Raw genomic sequence first — 24,799 nt, forward strand, 5'->3', positions numbered from 1 at the left:
TAAGAACGGTACCCAGCTGAAGTATTGTTGGCTAAAATAAAATATTGTTGCCAAAAAGTTTAACTTAAATCTGACCAGCCTTCTAGATTTAACTAATGATTTATAGAAAATTTAAGGGAAAGGGACCTGATATCTATAGAAGTTGAGATTTAAAGACTAAAAGGAGACACATCAAACTATTGCCATGTATGGACCTTATTTGAATTCTGATTAAACAAAAATCCTCGTCCATCTCATTAAGAGGTGAATATTCAGTAACTTTTACTTTTTGTGTTTGATCATTTAAATCAAAGTTTATCATAATAGATTGTTATTTGTTAAATATCAATGGTAGAATTTTTTTTAAAAATATAGTATTATAGGCAGAATGAATAAAAATATTCATTTCAAATCACATACATATTTTTGTTACAAAAAAGTAAAATGAAGTGTTCAATAACAAGACTTTTAAACATAAAAATACATTCTGTTAGGATAAAGTTATGGAGGGTAAGCAGAAAATAAATGAATTATGAAAATTTATGAAAACGAAGAAAAATAAAATTTCAAGAGTTTCTGTCCATATTTTTTTTAAAAAAATAGTAACATGGGTATTCAATTGCTATGGTTCTTAGATTCTGTGGATACATTTAAAAGGATAATAGAGGAGAAAGCAGGAAGAAACCACTCTGACCTCAGCCGCAGCAATTTCTTACTTGACACATCCCCAAAGGCAAGGGAATTAAAAGCTAAAATGAACTATTGGGACCTCATGAAGATAAAAAGCTTCTGCACTGCAAAGGAAACAATCAAGACAACTAAAAGGCAACCAACGGAATGGGAAAAGATATTTGCAAATGACATATCGGACAAAGGGCTAGTATCCAAAATCTATAAAGAGCTCACCAAACTCCACACCCGAAAAACAAATAACCCAGTGAAGAAATGGGCAGAAAACATGAATAGACACTTCTCTAAAGAAGACATCCGGATGGCCAACAGGCACATGAAAAGATGCTCAACGTCGCTCTTTATCAGGGAAATACAAATCAAAACCACACCCAGATACCACCTCACGCCAGTCAGAGTGGCTAAAATGAACAAATCAGGAGACTATAGATGCTGGCGAGGATGTGGAGAAATGGGAACCCTCTTGCACTGTTGGTGGGAATGCAAACTGGTGCAGCCACTCTGGAAAACAGTGTGGAGGTTCCTCAGAAAATTAAAAATAGATCTACCCTACAACCCAGCAATAGCACTACTAGGAATTTACCCAAGGGATACAGGAGTGCTGATGCATAGGGCCACTTGTACCCCAATGTTTATAGCAGCACTTTCAACAATAGCCAAATTATGGAAAGAGCCTAAATGTCCATCAACTGATGAATGGATAAAGAAACTGTGGTTTATATACACAATGGAAAACTATGTGGCAATGAGAAAGAATGAAATATGGCCTTTTGTAGCAACGTGGATGGAACTGGAGAGTGTTATGCTAAGTGAAAAAGTCATACAGAGAAAGACAGATACCATATGTTTTCACTACTATGTGGATCCTGAGAAACTTAACAGAAGACCATGGGGGAGGGGAAGGAAAAAAAAAGGTTAGAGAGGGAGGGAGCCAAAACATAAGAGACTCTTAAAAACTGAGAACAAACTGAGGGTTGATGGGGGGTGGGAGAGAGGGGAGGGTGGGTGATGGGTATTGAGGAGGGCACCTGTTGGGATGAGCACTGGGTGTTGTATGGAAAGCAATTTGACAATAAATTTCATATTACAAAAATAAATAAAATAAAAGGATAATGTAACAATAACAGTTTTATTTTTTAATGTCAGTATTTTAAAAAAAATTTTTAATATTCATTTTTGAGAGAGAGAGAGAGACAGAGTGCGAGTGGGGGAGGGGCAGAGAGAGGGAGACACAGAATCTGAAGCAGGTTCCAGGCTCTGAGCTGTCAGCACAGAGTTCGATGCAAGGCTCGAACTCACTAACCATGAGATCATTACCTGAGCCAAATTCGGACACTCAACCAACTGAGCCACTCAGGCGCCCCTTTAATGTCAGTATTTAAAACATGCCAGAAACTATGTCCTTTGTAACTGTTACAATTTAGATGCCAACCTGAGTGACAAGTATACATATGTTTCAAAATTCTTTTAGGGCAGACACAAGCAAAAGAGTTTGAAAAGCCCTGTTAAATCCACCACCCCTCAATGTTTTTTTTTTGTTTTTTTTTTGTTTTTTTTTTGAACCAAACGTCCTTTTCTTGCATAATACTTATCCACAGTTCACAATGTATTTCAGGAAACCACACTATGGGAATCCTCCAACGGCCTTTCCCTGAGGCAACTACTGTAGCAGAGGTGTGCTTCTCATTCTCATTTATTCCCTCATTCACTTAACAAGTGTTAGCTGAAGGGCTCCTGGGTGGCTCAGTTGGTTAAGCGTTTGACTTCAGCTCAGGTCATGATCTTGCAGTTTGTGAGTTCGAGCCCCGTGTCGGGCTCTGTGCTGGCAGCTCAGAACCTGGAGCCTGCTTCAGATTCCGTGTCTCCCTCTCTCTGCCTCTTCCCTATTCTCTCTCTCTCTCTCTCTCTCTCTCTCTCTCTCTCTCCCTGTCTCTCTCTCAAACATAAATAAATGTTTTTAAAAAAATGTTAGCTGAGCAGGTACTCGGTTCAAAACCCTGGGCCAGGCCCTCGGGACATAACCCCTGGAATCACATTCAGTGTTAACCTCTTTATTTAAATTCTTTTGTTACCCAGCCTAACACTGACCAAATCACTCCGCTCCAGCCTGACTCTGATGGATGAAAATAGGTGCATGCAGTGTCCTCTGGAAAACTGAAAGGATCATGGGATGGTCTAGCACAAGCATCGTATGTACACACACAAAAAGAGTATTTCGTTCAGAAAGCAGACCATTGCTCCAAAAATTGAATTTTACTCTTAATTAAAATGGCTTCTTTATTCTTTTGAAGGACCTCTGAGAAGGTGAATTAAAAGCCAGTTCATAAGGAGGTCCATGTCAGAAAATATTTCCTTATTACGGGTGAGGAAAACACACACACACACACACACACACACACACACTCAAGTAAGACAGGCTATGAGTAATATCAGTATTCCAGACCTGTCACTCTGTGCCCCAGACTTTGCAAATGCTCCAAAGATTATGTGTACATGGAGTTCTGATCTGCAGATGATTTACCTGCAGCAGTCTGACCAGCTCTGTTGAACAGAGTCAGCTATATTTTTGGGGGCTTAGAAGATGACATTAATATTGCCCATATCTATCATGGAGAGGAGACACAGAGTTGCAAGCTGCAGTTCTTGGATGTGTGGGTTCACTCGTGTGTGTGCTGTTTTCTGATGTACGTGTTAAGCCCGCCAAGCTTCTGGTAAAGAAATTTTTTACTCTATGTTATGTATTTATATCCACCTGCCTTCCTTCATCTGCAAATACTCATTTACGCATTCTTGCACACTTCAGTGTGATTCTTGCATGCAACTATTCCTTCTTTGTTTGCTCAAAGAAAAATTCCTGTTTGACAGGGACACCGGGGATGAAAACTCTCCATTCCTTCCTGACAACACATGAGGCCAAACTCCTCTGGGGGTAGGTTGGGGAGATGCGGTCTGCAATCTAGGTTTTTGTTTGTTTGTGTTTTGTTTTGTTGTTGGCAATCAGAGAGCAGCCCTCTGCCCCTTTGCATTGATTACTTAAAGCATCAAAAAGAGATCTGGCCCACTGTTCTCTGAAGCTGACTCCAGGCATTGTAAAACCTGAGGATTTCTGCTTGTCATCTTTATTTGCTCACTCATTTGACAAATTTATTGACCACCTATAATATGCAAAGCCCTGGGCCAAGCAGTAGGCAGAATTATCTATATTTCACAGATTCTGAGACATGCATTTTTCAACATCTTATTGTCTCTGAATTTGGGCTGTTTCCATGGCAATGCTTTTTTTTTCTTTCTTTCTCAGCGGCACCCAAAACAATTCCATGTCCTACCACCAATGGCCTCTTAGATTTGATGGGTTACTACATTGTCCATGACTTCTCTGCTTTCACCCAAAGGAGGAATGTGCAAAATAAGGGAAGGTAAAACTTTCCACTTATCATCAGCTCTTGCAGCAAAAAAATAAAGCAGTCTTGGAGCTTGCGTGATTTGAAGATGATCTGTGTGTTTCATTTACTCACGCTCTCCCTGGCCTTAGAAACAGATCATAACTGAATGTGGATTATGTGTTGTTATTCTGTAGTTCTTAAATTCGCAAATGACTTTTTTATTGCTGTAGAGTGAGTGTGTATGTCTGTGTCTGTGCAATGCTTTCTACCAAGAAACTTATTTGGAAATTGATTTTTGATCCATTGTTGAAGCTGTAATTTGAGGAGACTGTTTCTTAGGATATATCTGTAATATGTCAGTAGAAACTGGTTAGAATTATTTTTAACAGAGCAAAAGAAAGGTGTTTTTGTTACCTTTATTTGTTCAAACATTTATCGAGTCCCTATGATGGGTCCAATGCCACAGAGCACTGTTAGGGGACAGAAACTAACGGGAAATTATTTTTGCCTTCACAGGACTTACAGTCTAAATGAAGAGGAAAACCTGTAAGCCACAAATGGTCACATAAAGGAGAATAAAATGAGTCAAGGATGACTCATGAGACCAAAGGATGTTTACATGAGATCTGTGTCACTCCACAGCATTACACTGACTTTTTTGGGGTAATATTTATTTATTTATTTATTTATTTATTTATTTATTTATTGAGAGAGAGAGAGAATGAGTGGGGGGTGGTACAGAGAGGGAAGGAGAGAGAGAATCCCAAGCAGGCCCCACTATCAGCGCAGAGTCCCATGTGGGGCTCAAACTCCTGCCTGTGAGTTCATGACCCGAGCTGGAATCAAGAGTCTGATGCTCAACCAACTGAGCCACTCTGGTGCCCCTCACTTTTAAATATAACAAAACAAAGGCTGTTCCATTTCCTCTGAAACATGGCCGCATCAGAGAAAAAGATCCCAGGGGGCGCTCAGAACAATATCCCAAAGCAGGCCTTTCATGGTTGATAGAGAGACAGCTTCCATCCACTGCGGGATCGCAAGGATTACTTATTTGGGAAACTTCACAGTCAGCCAAGTTTTTTGTGCCTCCTAGAACTGCTGTCATTGTTTTCTATCCAATGATAGGTCTTATCAGTAATGATTTGCACCCCTCTTCTTATCCCTGCTGGGCTTCTCCCTGATCTTCCCCATGCTCTCACCTGCTTTCAAAATCCTTCACCTGCAACCTCCTTATATAACACTTTCTTCCCATTTTATTGAACTGCAAGCTCTTCCAGGCAGGAACTGAGCCTGTGTGGCACCGAGTAGACCCCAAAAATAAATGTTGCTGTATCAAGGAAGAAAGAAAAGAAAAAAGAAGGGAAGACAGCCTTTCATCTTGAATATGTGAGTTGAATAACCTGAGGGGAATTTGGGAACCGCCACAAGCAGGAAATGGTACCTTGGGATGCCAGGCTGGGTTTCCCCTCCTGGAAGTAACTGGGGGCAGTGAAGCATGACCTAATCTTTTGCCCCAGCACCTGTGACAGGTGATCTTCACATGAATGACAAATCGGTGGGGACCTAGTCAACTTAGATGGAATCCCCAGAGAGTCAACTTACACATCACCTTTCTCTCCCACCTGGTGTACAAGTGATGAAAGGAGAAGGTATTGAAAAGATAAGATTGAGTCCACTCTCATTTATGGGGGTGGGGGGAAGCAAGTCACTTGCAAATTTTGCTATTTTATTTTTAGAGTAATGAATTTCCCAGCACCACTGGCAGCCTCTTACCTGACACACTTCCCACCGGGTCTTACCTGCCACTCCCCGTCCCCCACCCCAGAGTCAGACCCGGAAGTCAGAACCCAAAGCAGCAGGAACTCTATCCTTGCCTAGTACCCTAAATGGCACCCAGTTTTCTGCTTTTAACTCATGAAATACCGATAAACCCATCAGCAAAAGTTTACAGGTTTATTGGTATTATCTGTTTAAAAAGAAGATCACCCATTATCAATTTAAAAAGAAGACCATGCTCTTGAAAAAGAAAACCAAATCAGGAGACATCACAATCCCAGACTTCAAGCTATACTACAAAGCTGTAACCATCAAAACAGTATGGTACTGGCACAAGAACAGACACTCAGATCAATGGAACAGAATAGAGAGCCCAGAAATGGACCCACAAATGTATGGACAACTAATCTTTGACAAAGCTGGAAAGAATAGCCAATGGAATAAAGACAGTCTCTTCAGCAAGTGGTGCTGGGAAAACGGGACAGCGACATGCAGAAGAATGAACCTGGACCACTTTCTTACACCATGTACAGAAATAAACTCAAAATGGATGAAAGACCTAAATATAAGACGGGAAGCCATCAAAATCCTCGAGGAGAAAGCAGGCAAAAACCTCTTTGATCTTGGCCGCAGCAACTTTTTACTCAACATGTCTCCGAAGGCAAGGGAAACAAAAGCAAAAAGGAACTACTGGAACCTCATCAAAATAAAAAGCTTCTGCAGAGCAAAGGAAACAACCAGCAAAACTAAAAGGCAACTGACAGAATGGGAGAAAATATTTGCAAATGACATATCAGATAAAGGGTTAGTGTCCAAAATCTATAAAGAACTTATCAAACTCAAATAACAAATAAATCCAATGAAGAAATGGGCAAAAGACATGAATAGACACTTCTCCAAAGAAGACATCCAGATGGCCAACCATCACATGAAAAAATGCTCAACAACACTCCTCATCAGGGAAATACAAATCAAAATCACAATGAGATACCATCTTACACCAGTCAGAATTGCTAACATTAACAACTCAGGCAACAACAGATGTTGGCAAGGATGTGGAGAAAGAGGATCTCTTTTGCATTGTTGGTGGGAACGCAAGCTGGTGCAGTCACTCTGGAAAAAAGTATGGAGGCTCCTCAAAAAACTAAAAATAGCACTACCCTATGACCCAGCAATTGCACTACTGGAAGAGACACATGCACCCCCATGTTTATAGCAGCACTATTGACAATAGCCAAAGGATGGAAAGAGCCCAAATGTCCATCGATGGATGAATGGATAAAGAAGATGTGGTAATTATATATGATGGAGTATTACTTGGCAAACAAAAATAAAGAAATCTTGCCATTTGCAACAATGTGGATAGAACTGGACGGTATTATGCTAAGTGAAATGAGTCAGTCAGAGAAAGACAAAAATCATATGACTTCACTCATATGAGGACATTAAGAGACAAAACAGATGAACATAAGGGAAGGGAAACAAAAATAATATAAAAACAGGGAGAGAGACAAAACATAAGAGACTCATAAATATGGAGAACAAACTGAGGGTTGCTGGAGGGGTTGTGGGGGGGGGATGGGCTAAATGGGTAAGGGGCACTAAGGAATCTACTCTTGAAATTATTGTTGCACTATATGCTAATTTGGATGTAATTTAAAATAATAATAATAATAATAATGAAATAAAAATATCACACATTCTAAATATGTTAATTTGACTGAAAAACAAAACACAAAACCCTTTATTTCTAGTATGCTCAGGTTTAGACTACCTAGTTTTTAGACCATCAAATCCTTTAATAATTTTGGTAAAATGAACCAGCTCATAGCCCTTCATCAGTGATGTGGAGGTGGTCATGTTACAGTATCATTCTCCCATCCTTCTCAGCCAGAGTCCCCTAACGATGTACCACACAGTAGTGGTCAGTAGATAGGATGGCCAGATTTAGCAAATGAAAGTACACAACGGCCAGCTAAATTCAAATTTCAGTTAAACAACAAATAATTTTTTAATATGTGTATGTCCTATACAAATGTGGGACACACACATACAAAAAACTGTTTGTTGTTTATCTGAAATTTGAATTGACCTGAGCATTTGTATTTTATCTCGCAATCTTGTCACCAGAGACGGTTGGTTGGGATTCACCAAACACCTTTATATCCACTATTTCTTCTAACCAAAGGGATTTGAAGTGATAAGTACCAATAATGGTAGCAGCTTAAACACTGGAAAGTCTATCAAAGGAGAAGGATGTGGGGGCTTCCTAGCATCTTAGAAATCCCGTGTGGGCAGATCCAACTTGCCTGCGAGAAGGAAGACCAGCCATAGTGATAAGGGAGAAGGGGGACAGTGGACAAGTATGTAAAAGATGCAAGGGGGGCAGAGCATCCTCCGGGGACCACAGCAGACACGATGTGCCAGGCTTACCTAATGTCACTCCAGGGAGAGCCAACTCTGCCAAGTCTTGTCTCCTCCACCCTGAGTCTCCAGGAAAGTGGAGAACATGACCCAGTTCAGTGCTTTGGAAACCATAATATTAAGACAGAAGAACCCAACTGATTTTCAGCTTTCTTCCCTTTGCATCAAGGCCCAGAACTTTGACACATAAGTTCTCATAAAGGCTTGGCAAAGATCTATAGGTGGGAAATGGAAATAGGTACCTTGATAAGCTCAAAGAAACAGTTAAATCTGAGTGTGGATCATTTAATCACAGTATCTGGAATATATAAACATGGCACATATTATCTCCCCCCACCTTTTTTTTTTTTGTGGCCTCAAAATTTGATCCAAGTCTGGGAGTTAAAAAGTCCCATTTTGTGTAATCAGGTTCTGGTTGAACATGATTGCTGAATTATTTTAAATTGAAGACACATGTCTGGAGGCTGAGCTGTATGTATTATTGCAGGATGGTGTCCATTAGGTCTTATCCACAGGGGCTATCTTCAACTTTTGCCACATTCAATGCATTCTTTATACATCAGTATTTGCAAAATGGTGAATCATATATAAGGGAAAATTGGAGGGAATATGGTACTCGTTAAAGGGTGATTTTTAGAAATTATCTTGAATGCATTATTCAGACCTGTTTCCAGTCTCCCCTGCTAAGGGTCCCAGTGCTGCTTAGAAATTTTCTGGGGGGGGGGGGGGGTGGAGAATATTTTAAAGACAATAACAATGCACAAATAAACAAAACCCAGCAGTTGTGCAAGACCCTTTTGCAAGGCTACATCTTTGAAAACTTTACAACTGAATCAACATTTACTTTAATTCCTTGTCAGCCCCAAACACTTTAAGTGTCTTAATTGCAGAGCTAAAATTGTTGCTGCTGCCATGGGCTTTCTCCTTTGAATGCACGCGTCCCTGAACCGAGGCTTTTGTCAGACTTCACTTCACAAGGGCAGACAGTTGATTTTGTAAATTGTTGCATCATGTCAAGGGCTCCTGAAGGACTCGAAGGTCGCTGGCTCTCCGTGAGGGAGACTTTGGGCTAGGAAACCCTAATGCTGAATCAGTCCCATATCCCAACTGCACCAACCATCACTCCCCTCCAGAAACGTCCTCTCATACTAAGAGCCGGGACGTTGGTTGTGGGGTTGTTCGTTTTAACGGCTTTATTGAGGTATAATTTCCACACCAGAGAACTCACTCATTCAGAGTAGATGATTCAATGATTAGTAAATTTTCAGAGCTGTGCAAACATCACCATCACCTCGTTTTAAAACAATTCCATCATCCCTGAAGAAACCTGTGTCCAACTGCAGTCATTCCTCATTCTCTCTTCCAGTCTTTAGCAATCGCTAAAATACTTTCTGTTTCTGTAGATTTATCTTTTTCTGGATGCTTCATATAAATGGAATCATATAATATGGGAGTGGGGAGGGGGTTTGGTCTGGCTTCTCTCACTTGGTATAACTTTTTGAGGGTCATCCATATTGGAAAATGTGTCGGTGTTTTGCTTTGACTGCTGAATAGTATTCCATTGTGTAGATATACCACATTTTTGTTCACCCAGACGTGAGTTGACACATTTATTTGGGTTACATCTCTTTTCAGGCCACTGTGAAAAAATGCAGCCATGAATGTCCATGTACAAATTGGGCATTTTTCAATGAGTCTGAGGTAGGACTGTTAGTGTCATTCACAGTAAAGTGTAAGTTGCATTTATTTTCTATTTTTTTAAGGGGCTATCCAGGCTTTTGTTAAAGCTGCCCGTTGGCACATTCCAGAATAAAGGAGGCTCCTGAGTATACTTTAAAATTTTTTCTACCAGAGTGAGAACCTTAGCAATTCCAGGACATGATGTGGTTAAGAAAAAGGAAAGAAATTTGAAAATTTTGAGACGAAAAGCCACCTTCAGAGCGGCCTCGGCCCCTCCCGAGGCAGTCATAACCTGGAGTTTAAAGAGCTCAGACCCACGCACGGCGGCCTCACAGCCACTCCTTCTCGCAGCCTCTGCGCCCGCTGCCTGATGTCTGGAAGTCCTGCTGACTTAAATAACGTGGAGGCTACTCAGGGAGAAGCGAAGTTGGAAGTGGCAGGGAGGTGAACAGGTCATAACACGGGAACAGAGTTGTCAGGCTGTGTTTATTTTCATGCCTCCAAGACTTCAGCGACTGATAGGAGACGCGGGCGATTCTGTCATCGACGAATGAGCTGTGTACGTGATGGGGAAGGCGCTATGGCAAAGCGTGCCTTTGTGCGTTGCCCCCAAGTCACCCATGTAGAGCCGGGGAAGACCCATGTCATGAGAAATCCCTTCCCAGGGACCATCACAGGAAGCAGGCCTATAGAAAGCCAGACGCTTTACAGAATGTGGTACTGATCAAAGTCAAGCCCAGCATTCTTGTCCTGGCGTGTCACTGACCTTCCCTGTGGCCTTGACCAGGGCGCTAACCTCTCTGGGCCCTGCTTTCCTCATTGCAAAATGAATGAGTTGACATCTAGATTCTTGCCTACAGTTTTGTCTCCATTCTGTTTCTTTGGCGACTCTGAAAATGTCTACTTTTGAAACCCACATTTAAAAGTGAAACCAGTGTCATCATCCTGTTAGCAATCAACTTACTGATGTCAAGAGACGCGAACTGGAACGCCAACTGGTGAATAATTAGCATTTGGAACACAATTTTTTTGAATGCCGCACAGCGTCCCAGCGGCACTCCAACACTATTTTGCGGATAGGGAAATTGTTGATCTTCCAACATATTCTCCTACAAGTCATTTCGCTTCTTTTGTGTCAGAGTTGGGAATTAAAGCAACATTTTAGGGCTTCCAGACCTTTATTGTATCGATTAATCCGGATTGCCTGGGAGCAAAGAAAATAATCATTCAAGGGCTTGTGCAAAATAATCCACCATTAAAAAAAAAAAAAACAACTCTGACTCATTGGCCAAAAAAAAGCCATTTTTTTTTCTTGTTTTTGGTTTCTGGTCTAGGTTCTTATTGGAATGGTGAGATCTTGCTGCAGAAGGAGCTTGGAGGGGTTCCATTTGGACAATAGATGGTAAGGCTTTATTCTCCCAAGAAGAAAGAACATTCCCTGATGAGAAGAACACCAGCCAGTCTTTTACCCCTCCTTCCTTGGTTGCCTGTGTTCTCTCTGTCACCAGGGAAGCAATGTGACATCTCCTGCCCAGCCTCTCACACAGCCAGCTGTTGAAGGTTGACGTTGCTTTCGTTAGGATGTCCAAGTACATCTCTTAATGGGAGCTGACAGTCTCTGCCCACTTCCCCACGGCAACAACCAGCCATGGGGCTCCCAGGGGCTCCTGTCCTTTCAAGTCCGTACAGAGCATCCCAGAGCCCTGGCCTTCTGACTGTTCTTCAAAGCCAGTGACCAGCCCCATAGTAAAAGAAATCTGGGGACAGATGGCATGAAATTGAAATCACATCATCACTAGCCTCTCCCAAATGCTGGCCTGTTGCTTTGGCGAAGCTCCACAAAGCTCTGCGGCACTCCTGCTGGTCTGATGGAGGCCTCTGTCTTAAATGTGGATGCCTGAACATCAGGGCTGATAGAGAGGCAGCACATTAAAGAGGAAATTGCATTAATGTCGTGTGGTCCCTCCATGGCAATCAGAGCCACATGTGCATTTGAAGAAGTCCACATGCCACCAGACAAATGAGTAGGTCTCTTTTCACTTACAGACCCATCTGTTGTTGAAGAATAACTCCGTATCTGTGAGAAGCCATTCTGTGTTGGAAAGGGAGCCCAGTCCTTGAGATAAAGATGGTTGCAAAGGTTTGTTTTGTTTTTGTTTTCTGATTTTCATCTTTGAATTTAGCTGAAAGTTAATCTCGTGAGGCCATCTGAAGCAAGTGTACAGCATGGTGGGGAGATAACTGACATTCTCTTTTGATTTGCTGTAGATAGAATAGCCAATCATGGGCTGGGGGGGGGGGGGGGGGTGGAGTGGAACAAAATGAGAGAAAAAAAGGGGAGGGCCCCAGTGCCCCCTGGAGGGACGCTGGAGACTCACAGAGATGTCCTCATGATGCTGGTTCCACTTCTAATCGCCAAAGTTTCATAAGTGCCCCCAGCAATGTATGGAAGCAGTCCATACATTGCTTCCAATGTTTTGGTTGGTACCAACTCCTACCCCGATGATGGTAGTTTATTTTTATCGTGAAGAATTATACTTCCTCCCCTCTTAAATATTTCAAAACAGTGTAAATAATGTATAAGTCTATAAATGTAAGAGTATTTTAAATGGCATATTACATTTCTTTAAGTTCTTACTCAAAAAAGCAAACATAATTATTGAAAGATTAATATCTAATTCTACCCCCAGCGTCATTCCAAAAGGAGGGAGAAAAGCAGGGAATTTGAAGTTGGATGGTTTGTATTTAAAAATTCCTGCCTCTCCACCTATTACTTGGATGATTCAAAAAGAGTCTGAACTTGTGTATTCTTATTTATAAAAATCAGCATAATAACAATAGTAATTATTACGACAACTTTAAAGGATTATTGTGAAAATGAAATGCTTTTTAAATGTAAAGTCCTAATTGAAAGTTATTTATTATTGTCTGTAGGAGGAAAAAAAAAGGCAGTAAATTCACCGAAGCATCTGGAAAAGGTTTGTCTTTCCTAAGGGCCTGTCATTAGTGTGGGATGAGGGGAAAACTCTGAAAGCACCGAGACGAGAAGTGAGCTAGTTTGAACAACTTCCTTGTCTGCAGTTTTCTTTCCGATCATGTCTCTAGGACTTCCTCGCTTCTTGAACGTACTTCTATATGCTTCGTAGACAGAAAGATATTGCTGTCAAAGAACTCAAAATTGTGTCAGAGAAAATCCACCCCCCGCCCCCGCCATCTTGCATCTCTTCCAACGCCCTTTCCTTGGAGATCAGACACATTTTCCTGGCAAGATGTTCATTATTCAAATGTTACTTTGCAATTTCCTTCAACTTCTGCTCTCCTTCAGGTTAAACTATGCCTCTATTTCAGGATACAGGGAAACTTTGAAGAAGGAGAAATTGGCGTCAATTGTGGATAAACTTCTGGAACAGTACCAGCAAAAATAGGCTTTGACAATATCACTTTCGTCATGGTTGATTGTAAATGATTCATCACTTTCTTGCTCACGTTATTGTAAAAAATACTGGAGTCCTGAGTTTCTAAATTAATAAAACCCCTTATCAACAACACACTGTTCCTTTAATAACTTATTCCTGACACGGACCTATTGTATGAACACATACTGATCACAGTACTGCATTGCTTACCCATGTCAGAATTATCCACACCTCTGTAGGTCAGGTGCACCACAAGGTTTTCTTTGGTTAATTCACACGGAGAAGGTAGGAAAGACTGGGGACAGGAGATGAGCAGGTATGATGCTCAACAGAAAGGATCCCTGAGTTTGGAGAAAAGGAGCCTGAGATGGCCCGTTATTTAAAGGACTGTATCTTTTTAATGTTACACACTGCCAAAAATCAGTATGCACATTACAATCTCTGGATTGAGTTGGGAAGCGTATGGATAGAGTGATGAGATGATCTTAAAAGTTTTCATTTTCATCTGGATGTTATAGAGACAAGCAGTTGCTGTTATAATCCTTCTAGCTAAGCCTTCTAAAGTTTTTCGGAAGGGGGATGGTCAGGGATACTTTTGAAATTTTGATAAAGATCTGTCTTCTAAGATAAAAGCAAATACAAAACTTTGCCCAACAACTAAAGGCACTTCATGGATTGCCTGAACTTCATATTACAAATAACTGAAGTACTTCTGTATCTCCTGATATTATTTATGTAATCAATAGTATTGATCATTAGTATAGTCATATGTGATAAATAGTAATTATTTTTTCCAAAGCTTTTTTAGCCCTGAATACACAGCAGATGACAAAGACATCACCCTTCTGTTAACTTTTTAAATGTAATCAGGTTAATAAAAAATAAAGCTATTCCCCAATGATTCTCCAATTCTTTGTTTTCCAGAAGGGACCTATATCTTTGCATCTATCTATCTGTTTATTTTACTGTTGGTCACTGCTGTAACGATCTTTCTGAGAGAAGAAACAAGTAAAACCAACCTAGAGAACCATCCCAGTGAGAGAAACCCCAGATAAAGAAAAGAAGTAGAGCATATAGTAATTCCTCTTTGCAGAAAATGAGTTAGGACTAAATCTCTTCCATAAGAAACAAATTTTCCATGCAAATGAAACCTAGGTTTTATTTTTAAGTATAGTGTTCTCATATTTTTGAAGAATGATGGGAGCTGTAATATGCTAGCATCTCTTACCCATTTTACCAAGAGTTAAGATATATCAAAACTTTTATAACCTATGTCAAAGCACATAAAGACCTTTTAAATTTTAGCAAAGGTTTTCATTTAAACACATCAACGTTTTGAAAGATGTTGTCTTTCTCAAGTAAATAGTTGCATCAATTCATACTCTTCTTTGTCAATAATTTTTAAAAGTATTTCTTAGAATAATAAAATCAAAGCATCACACGGCCAATTTAAACATCAAAAATTAATTTCAAACAACCAAAAATTATAAAAAAGCATATTTTGGTTTTCATTTTCACCAAGTTATAGTATTGAAAATACCCGGGTCAAGGGATTTACTCATGCCACAAAGCCTCCTGTGTTATTTACCAAAGAACCAAAAAAGAAAATAATTACATATGGGCAGATTATATAGGTGAGAATATTGTTTAATTGTACTTTAAATGGAGTCTCCAAGGTGGCTGCTTTATATAAGAAAATAGCCCACAAACATAAAATTTATAAGTGGACTGCTCTGCATTTGTAGGGAGAGTGTTTCCCTTTCAGAATTACAGATGTATAAAAATCATGCGTCTCCACTGGTGAAAGACCAGTAAACTTTCACGTGTTCTGTAAAAACTTAAAATGCTGGAGGCCAATTCCCACAACATTTAATGATCTTTCTGCTAATAAAAGCCAACTTCTTTAAAAAAAATAAGGAAAAGAAACAAAATATATATATTCTAAGTGTAGTATTTGCAAATTTTGTAGAAAGGAGTGTGAGAAATCACCTATTTTATATTTTTAGTTTGCTCATGTTTGTTAAAGTCAATTCTATTCACAGAAATAAATGGGCATGTGAAATAAACACTGATGTGCCTGAGTCATCTTGTCATACCCTGCTTTGAAGGAAACCAGTTCTTGTTGAAAAAATGACAATAAGGTAAAAAAAAAAAAAGAGGTAGGAAGGACAGTGTACCCCCTACCCATATGCTGTATGCTACGTTTCTCTTTCATTATTTGGAACTAAGCATTATTTGGAACTCTTTCATTATTTGGAAGGATTCCCTGTCTGGCTCACAAAATTCAGAATAACCCACAATTTAGCCTGCTTTATGTACGAATAGAGTTTATGCAGCCGTCAGGTAAAACACTTTCTATAGGAAAACTCATTGTCTATCCCATCTCGGGGCTTCAGTAATCCCACCATGGGGGCCACGGGAGTGGCTAGGGGTTAAGGGAGGAGGGAAAGACATAGTGTTAATCTCGATGGCCATGAATTCCTAAATCCTCTAGGATTATTTTAAAAGATAAAATCATGACTCTCATACGAATACAAAATGAACTTGTGTCAAAGATTTTTTTTTTTAACTCATTAATTCGTGAGGAAACAAGTAAGATGTTGCCACAGGGTCAAAATTCAAGGAATTGCACATGTATGGGCACTAAGGAATGCTGAGATGAATTTGCATAGAAGGGCAAAAGGGTCTATCCAGAGAGCAATGATCAATTACATTCTACTAGACACAAGTAATTTGCATTTCTATAGATAAGAATTATTTTCATTATTATCAGCTTTCTACAACTTGCAGAATTATAAAACAGCTGGATAAACAATGAAAAGTGGAGATAACTACACGAATGCATCACACTCAGTAACTTCTCTTCCATCTATCACGAAGTGTTTCTCAATTTTTCCTGACCCTGTGTATCACCACAGAGTCCTTTCAGGTCAATCATATCCTGATACTGTGAATTGGGGAAGAAATACCGAATTCCAGATAGCAGCCCCCCCCACTGTCTATGAATAAAGTCCATACTAGGGTTTCCCAACAGAAATATAATGCAAGCCACAAATTCACTCACGTATGTCATTTTAAATTTCCTGGTAGCCACTACAGGGGAGGGCCACCATACACTAAATTTAGAGAAGAAAAAGAAAAAGAAATAATTACAATTAATTTTAGTAAAATGATTAATAAATGTATGCAATCATTTCACTTCAACATATAACATATAAAAGAATTAATAAGGTAATTTACATTCTTTTTTTTTTTTTTTTTTTGGTTACAAGCCTTCAAAAGCCAGTGTATATTTTACCCTTATAACACATCTTAATTCAATTTTTTTTAACGTTTTATTTATTTTTGAGACAGAGAGAGACAAAGCCTGAACGGGGGAGGGTCAGAGAGAGGGAGACACAGAATCTGAAACAGGCTCCAGGCTCTGAGCTGTCAGCACAGAGCCCTACGCGGTGCTCGAACTCACGGACCGCGAGATCATGACCTGAGCCGAAGTCGGCCGCTTAACCGACTGAGCCACCCAGGCACCCCTAACACATCTTAATTCAAACTAGCCACATTTCAAATGTTTTACTAGCTACATGTGCCAGTGGTGACCAGACAGCGCAGGTCTGTATAAATCAAACATTCATGAGCTGGCTAGGTTTTGCATTTTTCAAAATAGTAATTAAAACACTTAGCTCTGTCTCAGCCCTTTCTGCGTCCATATCATTATTTTCAAGGTAGCCGGGTTCCCAGATTTCCTCGTTTTGGAACGAAGCGTGATCAGTGCCCAGGGAAACTGTAATTTGAAGTAGCTGTCTGGTGTGGCCCCATGAATTTTCTCATTAGCAGTCTGTACTGTTGTCTTTTCCCAGGGAGACCATACTCACCCTTGTGATGTGAGAGAGAGAGAGAGAGAGAGAGAGAGAGCAACGTGTACTCGGGGACACGGCGATAACCATAATAATAAACATAATACTGCTTTGCTTGTCACCTGAGTGAGACAGCGCCCGTCAAAAACATTAACTTTTTTATTTTCATATCACCCTTGTGAAACAAAGAGAAGAGGGACATTTCTCATAATCCCTCTTCCACTGAAGAAAGACAGGAGACATTTTTCTTCTTTGCAAGGGAGTCACTAAGGTATATCCACCTCAGCATCTCGTATATTGTATAGAACTTAACTGGGCACAAACAGATCCCATTCAGAGTTCTTCCTCTGGAAGGGGGAAAGGCCCATCTCCACAGCACGCCCACCACCTCCCCAGAACTGCATCCGTGCCAGGTGGGTGGGAGCAAGAAGGAAATAGAAGTGAGCCCCTACTTCTCTGTGGGGCCACAGCGGGGCTGGTGTGGGGAACCTCCCTCTTTAAACCAACATGTTCCAAATCGCTATATTTATTTACTGCTTTTTATTGGGACTTCTCCCCACAGGGGTTTCTGAGAAAAGAATGAAAGTCCGGGGGTCAGACAACCCACTGGGATCCCTCATAAAAAAACTTTATTTCAGATTGTTCTGGAGTAACACTTGGAATTCTTCCTTTCCTAGTATAGTTCTGGTGTTTTATATAACTTGAGCCAGGAGAATAAGCCATAGCGCTGTGTGTGTGTGTGTGTGTGTGTGTGTGTGTGTAAGAGAAAGAGAGAGAGAGAGAGAGAGGCAGAAACAGAGACAGAGAGGGGGAGAAACAGGGAGAGAGAGAAAAGCCAAAGGCTACCCTAAAACCCAAAACCTAAGACCTTCTTCCCATTTTCTTAGGACCCCAGGGACTAAAATCAGTGCCCAGTGGCCTACAGATTGCCTTTCAATCCCCTCCCCCTCCTCTCATACAATGCCCCTCCTCGAAACGCAAGTCCTTCTGTGCACCCCCCACACCCACCCAATCAACTATTTTGACTGTGGTGGCTGCCATTTGTAATCATCACATCCTATGCGTGAATGGCACTTTTACCACCTGGGGGACAGTCATCCATTCAACTGGCAGTGTTTGTCTGTATTTACCATTAGCTGTTTAATAGTGACCTATTGAAGCTCTAGGCCATATAATGTTTGAATAAGGAGGAGCACCGTTCAGAAGAGACATGAGCTGAATTTAAGAAGGGGGCTATTGCTTTCCTACTCTAAACAGAAATGATGATAAAACCAGAACCCAGAAAGGGCTCCTCACCCTTCATCCCAGCATGAGGGGGTTTCGTTTCTCTGCAGAGCCTTCTTGGAGTGCTGGCTCCTCCAGGTTTCCAGTGCATTCCAGGGAGAGAGATAGAAACCAAAGCAAACAAAGTGCCCCCATAGGACCCCCTCCTCCTTCCAAAAAGCTTCTATTTTTAATTCTCTGCAGCTTTTAAAACAGTTGAATGGGGAGGTTTCAACAGTCTGTGGTGGAAGAGAATTCCTGCTTTCTCTAAGGACGCCCACTTTAGATAATCCCAGCTGGCCACGGGACCCAGGGCCCAGGCGGGACAAACGGGTTTTCTTAGCGGTTCCTTTTCAGCGTGTTCTGTCATCACAGAGTAACTTGTAACAACTGTGTTTTCCTCTCCACAAAGAAGTTAGAAAGCATGTTTTGAGCTGCTTGCTAACGGCATGCAAAACGTACCCACTTTTCCCCTGAGCATCCGGCTCTGATGCCAAAAGTAGGCTTTACTAGTGCCTGGTACTTTGTATGGGTGCTTGACTTTAAACCAGGGATCCCTAAGCTCTCTGTGGGACTTCTCGTTCACTCCACATCCACCCTGCAACGTGGGTGGCCAAAGGCGAGCCCGTCTCTGCCAGGTGGGGAAACGCAGCCGACACATAGAACGTGGCAAGTGTTTTTCCCAAGCACGTATGGAGAATGTGAGCGGCAAAAGTCAACATGCCCTGTGTGGCTCTGTCTGGTTTGGGGCCTCGGGGCCACTCTGTCCCGAACACACGTTATAGGGAGTCATCCTGTAGGCATCCGATGAGCATTTGTTGTCCAGGTGCCAGGATATGCATTTGGCACACATTTCTTACTCCCTGATTCCCAAAAGCTATGCCGCCACGCCAGTGTGAGGCTGGCATTGGGCACCCCTGAACACGGGGACCACAGGAGGAGCAGGATTTCTTAGGCTGCCCTCCACGTTACCCCAGGCTGCCTTGCTAGAGCTGTCAGCATTTGCAGGGCACATTTTCAAAAAGACACATTGAAGGCAATTGGCCATAGAAAGCACTAGACCCAAATAACCTCTCAGGGTTCTTAAGGACAGGACTTGAAGGGTGGGAAGGAAGCGCCAAGTTAGCTGCAGGCGTGAAGGTGATGAGAAGGGCTTCAACCGAGTGGAGAGTTAGATGGCCCGGGTTTCAAAGTTCTTTCTGCCTCCTAACGTTACAGTCATTAAACCAAGAATTTAAATCCTTCGCCAAAATGCACTATTTCCTAATACAGATCTCTTACTTGGCAAAATGCTACTTATAAATGTCTCCTCCCCTTCTCTCCAGCTTTCAGAGCTCAACTAGAGCCCACTTTATATTAAATAAGAAACAAAGCAGTAGAAACCACGAGAACTCATGTGTCTGGGCCCATCCTCTGCCCGGTTATTTCATCTCAACTCTGAATCCAGTGAAGCCCTATTAGCAATTCAGCCATGAACTTGCTGCATAAAGTGGGGGAAGATCTGGAGCATATGCTTTCAATTCATTTACACTTGACTCATCAAAATGGGCTGCTTTAAAAAAAAAAAGAGCTATTTGATGTTTAAGGAATTGTTTCCACCTTTTAAAATAAACCCTTCTAGGGTCTTTCTCTGTCCACATCAGGAAGCTGCAGAATGCAGGGAACTCAAATGCAGGAAGGTTCAGGGACGGTTCAAAACTCAAAGCCATGAATTTAGAGAGGGTTCAAAAGTTGGCAAAGTGAACCCTCTCATCCCTGCCCACAAATAATAAATAACAATCACAACAAGGAAGAGGAGAAAGGGGAAAGCCACTGGAAAGCCATAAGTCATCCTGTCTTCAGCCTTACAGCTCTCTCCAATAAAGCAGGAGTTTTTCAGAGGACTTTGGTGGTGCTGCCTGCAGGGAGCTGAGCTTGTCTTCTGTCGTAAATTACCTTGCTGGGGATAAGCTTTCTTCCAGGTCCAACAGGCAAGCAGTTCTGCAAGACCCATCACCCAGTGCTGGGCTTCTTAAATTATCTTTCATCTGGTTGTGACATCTGAAAAGCTAGAGGGAGAACGATCACCCCCACTCTGACCTTCCCATACCGCTAGGGTTTTCTTTCTTATAAAGAACGACACCACAAGAAATAGACACGACAGCATCCTATTTGCAAACAAAAATCGGGGGAGGAAACAGAGCTTTCTCTACGCATCTCCAAACAAATACAATGTTCTCAAACTTGTCCACGCTAAATTAAAGATTTATTTATTTTTTCATTGAGATGTGACCCTAAGTCCTTTTCCCTACCGAGGCAGCCCTCCCGATGCTTAAAATCACCACGTGGGGGAAGTGAGGACTGGAGGAAGACTTAAATTTCCCTTCATTTGCACTTTGCAATCAACAACCTCGCTGCAGGATTTGGACCATGTTCAGATGCGCACGCACCCAGACAGCCATGTGCACGCAAACATCTGAGGACCCGGAATAATTCGAGTAAATGGCAGCAGTGCCTTGAAATGTGATCAAGCCTTGAGAACAGGTACCAGGCCAAGAGAAATAACTCTTATCCATAAACAGTTCCATAGTAAATCAGAAAGTCTTTTCTTCCATATGTCACCTGGCATGTTTAATTTGTCTGCTTTGACAGGATTGTGGCAAGCAGTGCTGACCGTTGGTGAAATGAGAATGGGCAGGACGTCGGGCGTGGAAGGGCACGGTGAAGGGTATACACAGTGGGCATCTCAGAAGTGCTTGCAGGCTAGCTCCATGTGATGGAGAATACAAAAGCAGGAAACAAAGATCTCAGATATCACAGGTTTGAAACACATCAAGCCGATGGGCAGATACAGGAACAGTCATATTGCCCAAGAAATTTAACTGTTTTCTTTCCTCGCTTACTTCTCCTTGGAATTTGGCCTTTGTCGCAAATGCTAGGAAATAACATAGATCTATTCATTTTCATTTGAGCTGTTTACTTCTGGAACACAAGATTTACACCATAGACAGGAAAATGTATGCTTTCCAAAGTCTGCACCTCCTGAACAGGGGTAGCCAGTGAATTTATTAGTGTCAGGCTGGCTGACCTTGGATCTGGTCATACAATTTGTTGTGAAAAGAAGAGCTCTTCACCTGGAGAAGAAACACGCCTGATCTGGATTTTGAGTTCCTATACTTTATTTATTTGGGAAGAAGGACCCTAGTTACTAGCTGTGAAGCCCAATGTTCTCTTTTCTGAACCAGCTGGGACACCATGATTACCTTCACTGCTGAATCGGTATAGAAAGGACACCATTTCATCCTACCCTGTGAATTAGGAATGATCTATCCCGTTTTGCAAATGAGTAAACTGAGACCCAGACAGAGATCAAGTCATTACTCCAAAGTTACCTAGTGGCAAGGTCTGCATTCAATTTGCCATTGGTGATATACATATACCTTAATTCTTCGTGTCCATTTCCTCTTTTCTATTTTATACAAGAGAAGTGTAATGCATACACATAAAAGTACATAAATATTCTGTTCGACAAATCCAGCATCTGGATCAAGAAACAGATCATTTCCAGCCCACAAGCCTTCATTGTGCCCTCCTTCATTACTCACCCCCCTCAACAATTATATTCCCTTCTCTTTTCATGCCAGGGGACCAGGGTGGGTGTAATATTTGGTCATGAGCACGTGCTTCGGAAGGAGACCACCCAGGCTGAAATCCTGCCACACCTTTCACCAGTTGATATCTTCTGTGTCTCAGTTTTCCCAACCTTGAAATGGGGGTATTCACCGAACTACTTCACAAGATCATGCTTGTGAAGATTCGATGCTATAGTATACCTGAAGAGCTTAGGTCAAGGTAAATCGAAAACCTCCGGGAAAACCCTCAGGAAGTACCAGCTACTATTCTTCCTGGAACATTCATCCCCATCTCAGAGACTGGCCACGGGAGACCAAAGAGACAGGATAGGAGAGCAAGGGAGAGAAAGAGAGAGGAATTCTAAGCAAGCAGGTGCTGAATGTCAGCAGCAGAAATAAACCCATCTCTAGGTTGGGGAGAGGAATAGAGCCCAACAGGTTGAGGAAGAGCTAACTAAGCAAGACAGCTTTCCAGTTGCACAGAATCAAGTTTTCTGAGTAAAACTGTTATTTGAAACATCATGCTCTGTACCTGTGCAAATAACTCAGATGCCAAAATGAGTAGGCACGCGTGCTGTTTTAGATCGCCCGTGAACTTCCCGTGACCCTCATCGTCTAGAATTCAATGGATACTTTAAAATTTCTTCCAGTAGAAAGAAACAGGCGTGAAGTCTTTTCTACCCAATTCACAGTTTAATTCCTGACATAACTTTTTAAGTAAAATAGATTCAGGCATTTTTCCATGTCACATTTTTAACTATTTTTGCACCACTTGAAATGCTTTTTACCCATTTAACTTAGAACTTCTCAAAATTCTCTGCAGTGTAAATCAAAAGGAAGTAGCTTGTTTAAAGCATAGATTCTGAGAAACCAGAAACCTCAGGAAAATAAAAATAGAGGATTAAAAACTTGCCATGAAAATTTCCTTTTTTTTTTTCCAGCCCAAAGGAGGGCATGTACTGCAACATCTCCACATTTAACAAAATACTTAACCAAGTTAGCAACGTTAAAAATGAAAAGAGAAAAAAAAAGAACATATTTTCAAGTAATACTAAAAATGATCAGCATATAAGAACAATTTGAACAACGAGTTGACCACAATAAAATATCAACACGGTTCAGGTTCCCAACAAGTGTGACCATAGATAGAGACCTGATGTATTAATTTGTTCAGTCAGGACTAGGGTTAGGAAAACTGAAAATGGATAAGAAAAGAGGCCCGTGCTTGATTCTTTCTTCTCTCTCTCTCTCTTTCTCTCTTTCTCTCTCTCTCTCTCTCTGTCTCTTTGCCCCCTTTGTCCTTACCCTCCCTCTCATGCCTCTGGTTTTCTTTTTCATATTTGATTGTGAGATAAGCAGACCAGAAATAACTATTAAACTCCAACTCTGTGCGCTTTCCAGTTCTGATAGATCTTTTCAAGGCAATGGAGATAATGTTACTTACAGAGCTTGTCAACAGCGTGGCCATGTGGCCGGCCGGGCCCTCTGTTTAAAAGGAACAGGATGCTTCCTTCCTGGGTGGCTGGCTGGAGCTGGAACAGCACATGATGTTCAAGATAAGAAAACGGAAGTTCCAAGCACTGAGCTTATGCGGTTTAACCAAATGAGGTAAAACGAGAAATGGAAGAACAGTGAGAAGCTGCCTTATACGCAGCCTCGTGTCAGACCGGCGCGGGGATTTGGAGCCCGGACAGCATCTCTCTCAATCACAGTGGGAAGGCCTTGTCCCCTGCTCCCTAGCTCTGCTTGGATGTAACTATGAGATAAAGCAGCTTTGTTACCTTTTAGGGATATCGTAAATACCAAAGAGATCATTGTAAAGTGATTCTTAATGCCCTTGAGCTTGCTTTGAAAGATTAAGTAAATGGAATTTATAATTTCTAGTCCCGCGGCTGAAGATTGTGTCCACCCATTTCTAAAACCAGGGGTTACTGTTTCCTCCCTTAGAATCCTCCAACCCTTGAGGCAACTGAGCTCACTCTGAACAGGATGTTGGCCATCATCTCAGCCATGGGAATTAGCATCCAGACTTTGCCCCAAGCTGATCCCGCCATGGACCACACGACCAACTTTGTCCAGAACAAGATCTGGTCACTGCCACGTTCTTCGGAACCTCGGGTTCCTCATCTATAAAACGAGGATGGTAACAATATTAGTTCCTGCCTCATGGAGGTATTTCTGCTCAGCCTGCTGCAGTCTACAGGTGGGCAGGGAAAGAGACATACCTGGTCATCGCTAGCTCTGTGACCCTCAGCAAATCACTTCACTGTCTGGCTGCCCATTCCGTCATCTGCGAAATGGGAAGAAGAAGAGCTGCCTCATAGTGAGTTCAATGTCATGTAACTCCGTAAGTTATTATTACTGACCTGGCTTCTCTTGTTCTGACTTACATTTTCAGTCTCTCTTATTTGTGGACATCTGACAGGAGCCAGTGATGCCCCTGGCTTCATCCTAGGCTCTCCTCCATAGATACAACTTGGACTCTCCCCTTATAGGTCAAGAGGCTCACACCAACTCAGGTCCCACCTGTCTGGCTGGAACTCATCTGGGCCTTATCATCCCCTACCATGGGAAGGTGGGGTGGGGGTATGGACTGACCCACTTTAGGAAGCCATTGCCAAATAATCAAAATGGGCTTCTCCTCAGCCCCTAGACTCTCCCCCTTGACTCATTGTTTATGCTATCTTCTGGGATGGTGCCCTTTAACTGGTTTTTCAGGCATT

General features: G+C 41.6%; 1 long non-coding RNA gene across 1 annotated transcript in view; it reads right to left on the minus strand.

Moving 5' to 3' along the window:
* LOC109263850 (uncharacterized) overlaps positions 1 to 23,826 on the minus strand; it is a 29,228-nt gene extending 5,402 nt beyond the window's left edge. Inside the window, exon 1 of the long non-coding RNA XR_002078420.2 lies at positions 23,521 to 23,826. This is a non-coding gene — a long non-coding RNA (uncharacterized LOC109263850). The remainder of the gene's footprint in view (positions 1 to 23,520) is intronic.
* Positions 23,827 to 24,799: the final 973 nt, after the last annotated feature.

The sequence above is a fragment of the Panthera pardus genome, unplaced genomic scaffold (genome assembly GCF_024362965.1).
Source record: "Panthera pardus isolate Hobbes unplaced genomic scaffold, ASM2436296v1 HiC_scaffold_8, whole genome shotgun sequence".
Taxonomy (NCBI): domain Eukaryota; kingdom Metazoa; phylum Chordata; class Mammalia; order Carnivora; family Felidae; genus Panthera; species Panthera pardus.